The sequence below is a fragment of the Octodon degus genome, unplaced genomic scaffold (genome assembly GCF_000260255.1).
Source record: "Octodon degus isolate 3935 unplaced genomic scaffold, OctDeg1.0 scaffold00093, whole genome shotgun sequence".
NCBI classification, from domain to species: Eukaryota; Metazoa; Chordata; class Mammalia; order Rodentia; family Octodontidae; genus Octodon; species Octodon degus.
This window is the reverse complement of record NW_004524669.1, coordinates 8,079,694-8,085,585: the sequence shown is the minus strand read 5'-3', so window position 1 is coordinate 8,085,585 and position 5,892 is coordinate 8,079,694. Positions and strand designations below refer to the sequence as shown.

General features: G+C 48.2%; 1 long non-coding RNA gene across 1 annotated transcript; it reads right to left on the bottom strand.

Moving 5' to 3' along the window:
* Positions 1–5,051: 5,051 nt before the first annotated feature.
* LOC111818506 lies at positions 5,052–5,653 on the bottom strand. Its single transcript, XR_002822486.1, has 2 exons — positions 5,519–5,653; positions 5,052–5,345 (listed from the first exon to the last, which is right to left on the bottom strand). It is a non-coding gene; the product is annotated as an uncharacterized LOC111818506 (long non-coding RNA).
* Between the last annotated feature and the right edge of the window lie 239 nt (positions 5,654–5,892).

Here is a 5,892-nt window from a genome sequence, read left to right as displayed (position 1 = left end):
CAGAAGGCGGAGGTAACTCTTGGAGTGATCATCAGGTGCCCTCCACCTCAGAGTGTCTGACATGGCTTGTTAGAAATGTTTCTTAAGCTCCCATCAAGAGTGGAGCTACAAGTCTGGACTTTTCTCTATATACTATAAATTTGAGTATTTTCCTCCTCCTTTCTCTTTTGTTTACTCCCCACTTCCCTCCCATGCTGATTTCTCCCTGACATTACCCTTACTTTATTCCCTCTTACCACCATCATTTACTTTGAGACACCTCCCCGCTGTGGGCTGCCGACCGCCAGCTGACCTGCTCATGTGTGCCTGTGCTGGGCTGCGGGTCTCAGGCTACATGACCCTAGTGTCAAGTGACTGTAGTTGGCATGTCCAGCCTGCCATACTCAGAACCTGTTCACCACACTTACAGCCTTGGTCACAGAGTATAGCGGGCACATACACCGCAATAGAAGTCAAGGTCCTACTGGCACTCATGTACACAGTAAGACCACATTTCCTGTGCATATAGCCCTCTCTCTGACACCTAGAAGCCACCCATTGCACCTGTGGGTCCAGCCCACCATAAGGGCATCTGCTTGAGCCCACCCTGAACTTAAAAAAAAATGAGCCCACACAGCACACCCCCTTGCTTCATTCTGCTCCACCAATCCATACACACAGGCCACAGTCCTGGATCTGCCTGCCACAGCATCTCAGCCACAATACACATACCTTGCCACCTCCTTGCAGGTCTGTGCTACACTGTGCCACCCCTGCCCACCTGCCCTGCTACTACCACATTGTGGCTTCCTGGCTGCATAGGTGAGCTGGTCCATACTCACTAAGCCCACCTAGGACCACCTTATGAAGGCTCACTGCCACTCGTGACACATAGGCCCAGGCTATTGTGGGCATAGACCACCATGCCCACTCCTCCTCTAACCTGTCATATGTTCTCCTAACACCCCCTGCCATACACCTGGTCCAGACTATTTACTCCTTTGTCCTCCTATTCTTCCTTCCTTGTCAGACTTCTCCCAGGTCAGTGTTTGCTTTTCAGACTCTTAAAACTTCAGTTTTCCTTCAACTTACCAAAAGTTAACTTTTAACCCCCAATTAATGACTAATCTTCCCTACAGGAGGTTAAATTAACAAAGCTTACAACAACTATTTGCCTTTAATAGGAGACAGCAGCTATCAAAAAGCAATTTACACTTATGTTTTTACATCTGCTAAATAAGACTGATACAACTAATCTTTTCCTAGGTGTTCAACAACTAAAGTTTAGAGACCAGAACTAGAGAGATAACTGAGATAAGACAACAGCCAATATTTTGACCCTGGCCCTCCAAAATCAGTAGATCCAAGACATGAAAAAGCTGGTGAGTCACCCAATCTCCTAAGCAGGGAAATTGGTCATAGAAGACAGAGATCAACAAAGATGTGCAGTGTGCCTAAGAAGGGTCATCAAGAATAAAGGTCTGTCAAGCAAGACCATGACCTATTCTGGCAGCTGACACTGACAGAGGAGCTGAGAAGTTCTGTACATATTTCCAAGAATAAAGCTTCAAGAAACTTACTTGACCTTGATAGACAGTGAGACATCAATTTTATTTTTTCTGTATTAGTAAATTCATTCCAAGTTAAGAGTGGAGTGCATCAAGCATGTTACCACCTACACACAAAAAAATCAACATTTAGTAAAAATACTTAACACTTTAGCCATGAAACTCAGAAATACTTGATTACCCTCTCAAGATACTTTGTTATGAAATTTGTAATTTATACTTGTCCAATTACTATTTAAAATGTAGGGGCCGGGGAGATGGCTCAGTGGAATAAGCACTTCACTGGCAAGCACAAGGGCCTGAGTTCAATTCCTGGTTCCGCAAAAAAAAAAAAAAAAAAGTAATTATATTGTTCATTAAAAAAAAAAAAAATATATATATATATATATAACTTCTTTGCTGAAATTGTTCAAAATAGCTTTACAGTAACTTCAATATATCCATATGTAGCTCCTAACAATGCTATAATAGAATCAAAATTTTTCAAGTAGTTTCAATTCACACCATTCCATATCATACACATATTTTTATAAACAGTTCCTATTACTTGGCTCTTTAAATATGCCTGCCATCAAATATCCCAGTTTTCTTGAATACAGACTCATCCATATCTTTGGGTAATAATTCTTCCTTGCAATCTCCAAAAAACTCTCATCATACCTACTTCAGGTAAAGAGGTGAAGTAGATGAAAGTCTGGGCAATCTCTCATGGCGTTTTGAAGAAAACCCAGACACCAGATTGGAAAGTGGTTTGGCCAGTAGTGGAATGCGTATGTGCCTGCTGAGATCAGGCAGTACAATACCAGGCTGCAACACACTGACACTAACATTGGTGTTTTCTAGGCATTAAGCTAGTTCTCTGGCAAAAAGAATTTTCACATTTATCTTTTATAATGGCACAAGTACTTTTACCTCTCTTGTTCTTATCGTCCTTTTTATTTATAGTAACAAAAAGATGGAAATGTAAAGCTCAATTAGGACATGACTCTCTCAGTGCCCAACCTGTCTGCCAGCAGAGGCATTGTTCTCAGCTCAGCACCAGTTCCTTCAGTAAATACCGGATATCGTAAAGGAGATAAAGTGGAACATGGAATCTTCCAAATACCAGGACATCTGAAGATGCCCAAACACTTAGACCACATGCTTCCAGAAGCCTTCTTTCCCACTGAGGCACAAGATATCCAGAGAACTTTGACCACTGATGTTTACTAAAATTTTCCTGCCTAATGTCCCTTAGCTTCTTCCAAGTCCTATTTAAAAAAGACAGCTTCCTTGTCTGCTACAGACAGAATTTTAGCCATATGTCTGCCTGTACTCAGGCACAATGAATCCTACACCATGTTGCTTCTACACAACCCTGGTGGTCTCAGCTGGTATCCATCTTGTGCTGTGCAGGTACAGTGGGAACATGACTGGGAAATAGCCATGGGACACACTGGGAGCTGAAACTCTAGGTCATTGTGTGTGGGATGCTCAGGACTACACTCTCCTAACTAGGCAGCTAGGAGACCCATCTTTCCAACTGAGGAGACTATGGAAAGTCCCCTAACCAGGGAGGCACAGATGACCAGGCAGGATTGCTCCTCTTGCCAGGTAAAGGAGGACAGGGTCATGGGATCACTGTAGGGCTTCAGAGCTTAGACCATGTCTGCTGTGACAGCTGATGGTAACTGGTAGCTTGGTTGGCTTGAGAGGCATCTTGGAGATAGTACAGCACATTTCTGAATGTCCCAGGTGGCCATGGGGCATGACCTGGGGAACTCCACATCACCCTTGGCCCTGGTTCTCTGGAGCTTTCACCCTGCTCTCTGCTTCCCAGGTGCCATAGCTTAGCATCTTTCCTCCACTCAGAGTCCAGCTTCCTGGACTCAAAACTCAAAGTGCCAGCAAAACAAGCCCTTGCTGTTTTAAGTTATGCATGTCAGGTATTTTGTCACAGCAATGCAAAACTGACCCAAAATCAGCTCTGATTCTGCCAAGTCAGAGGTAGAGGTAAGGCCTGGGGTCCCAACAAGAGGAGGAGAACCTTCCATGCTGAACCAGAGGCCCCAGTTCTGTACTTGCAAGAGAACCACCCTTCCTGGAAGCTGGCTCTCACCCCACTCAAAGGCCCTGGAGTCCCACCTGAGCCCCTACTGCATTAAGGACCAACCCTACGTAGGGAACCTCAGATACACTGAACTTTGCAACTGGCTTAGGAAGCAAAGAACAGCAGGATATGGCCAGGAGTCCCAGAGATGCAGGGAGGGGGCTGGGGCCCACTCCGAGGGTGAGGCCTAGGGCGGCTCCAGAACCTGAGATTCAGGAGACAATCTGTGGGAAAGGGGAACAGGTGCCACCTGTTGCAGAGCACCTGGAGACCACACAGGGCAGGGTTCCCAGAGGGGAGCTGGACACGTGGGAGCTGTGACCACAAGCCAAGAGCAGGGCTCAGTCTCAGGGATGTGGACGGGAGTGTCAGAGGTTTGCCAAATCCTCTCCTCCTGGCCAGCAGCATGACCTCCTTCTTCCCCACACCCAGCTGTGCCAAACCCACCTGGGGAGAGAGCAGCAAGGGCATCCTTCCTGTCAGGATACCTCTCAGGGAGGCCAGGTGGTTGGAGTCCAAGGCCTGCCCATGGGTGACCCCAGTCAGCAACAGGTGTCCTATGCATCCTAGAGCTCCTGGAGTGGTTTCTTTTCTTTCTTTTTTCTTCTTTCTTTTCTCTTTCTTTCTTTCTTTCTTTCTTTCTTTCTTTCTTTCTTTCTTTCTTCTTTCTTTCTTTCTTTCTTTCTTTTTTTTGTATTTTGGGGAAGGGTCTACAGGGTGTTTAGGGTCTCACTACTAGATAGGACTTGTAGTGATGCTCCTGTTTACAGCCTCCCAAGTGCTGGGATTACAGGAGTGCACCACCACACCCAGTCTCAATCACTGTCTCATTGCACCCCAGGGGCAGGGCCGGCACAGAAGGCTCGGGATTGAACCCCTTACCCCAGTACCTGCTTGCAGGTGATTTAATCTGGTAAGCTATTTGGCTGGCACTCTAGAGCTCCTGGAATCAAAGCTCTGCTGCAGGAGAGCATGGGAGCCATTGCTGGGGTCTGAGATGGCTGTGGAGGTAGAAGCACAGACACCCCAGCCCCACTCAGGAGACCCTTAGACCAGGATCCCAAAAGGCTCACATGGAGCCAGGATAAAAGCTAGCCTGGATCCTGAGTTCAATCCCTGTTACCGAAAAAAAAAAAAAAAAAAGCTAGGATCACAGCACTGCTGAGTACTGCTGGGTTGGAGGGCTGTGCTCCCGTGAGGGCATGAGGGGATGGGCCTCAGCTACTTCCTGCTGGAAAACTAAGCACCCAAGCATGATCCAGCAGGTCCCAGGTGTGCTGCTCCCCATGGCACCCAGAGACCTCTAACCTAAGGACCTACCTTGCTTGCTGCAGACACTTCACGGAGGGTGGGCTCATCTCAGGATGAAGATAGGGGTTAATGAACAATGTCCCTTCCCCAGGAAATGACACAACACAGGAACATGCACACTTTATTGATCCCAGTTGTGGACAGCTGGTCAGGGTGTGGGTTGCAGGACAGGACCCAGCCCAAGGCGAAGGAAGCTGTGCAGGGAAGGATATGCAGAACTAGTGGCCCTGAAGGTCAGATATCGCCTTGAACAACTGCACGGAGGTGAAGGCAAACACAACGATGAGGCCAATGGTCAGAGCAATGCTTAAGACCAGGGCACTGATGTTCAGGCACTTGGCAGTGGAGGCGTAGCTCTGAGCCCCGATCACATCGCCCACCATCTTCCTGTCCCTAGACTGGGGGAGACCAGAGAGTGAGGGTCCTGCCTGACTGGGTCAGGGTAGAGAGAGAGCTCTGACTTGGGGAGCCCAGGCTCATCCTGTCCAGCCAGGTCCCCTGCCCTCACTCAGGTTGGAAACACCCCTCTCACACTCAGACTGTGTACGTGGCCCCAGGGCTGGCCACTCACCCCAGGAGCAAAGTCCCCTGTGAGTCGAGTCTCTTTGTAACTCCCAGACAGTGTGCGGGCCACCGTCTGCAGTGTAGACAGGGTATTTCTGGTGTGGGCAGTAGGGAGAATTCCTCTGGGTGGATGCGGGACCAAGTGTGAGCCCAGGCTGCCCTGGCAGCCTACCCGTGCCTGCCCTGGGAGATTCCTCAGCACACGCACACACACACACACACACACACACACACACACACACATGCGCATGCACGTACACACACACGCATGTGCACACAGGATGACCTGCACGCCTCACATATCCCACTGCCCACAGAGGTCTTACACACACACACACACACACGCACACACACACACACACACACACACACACACACACA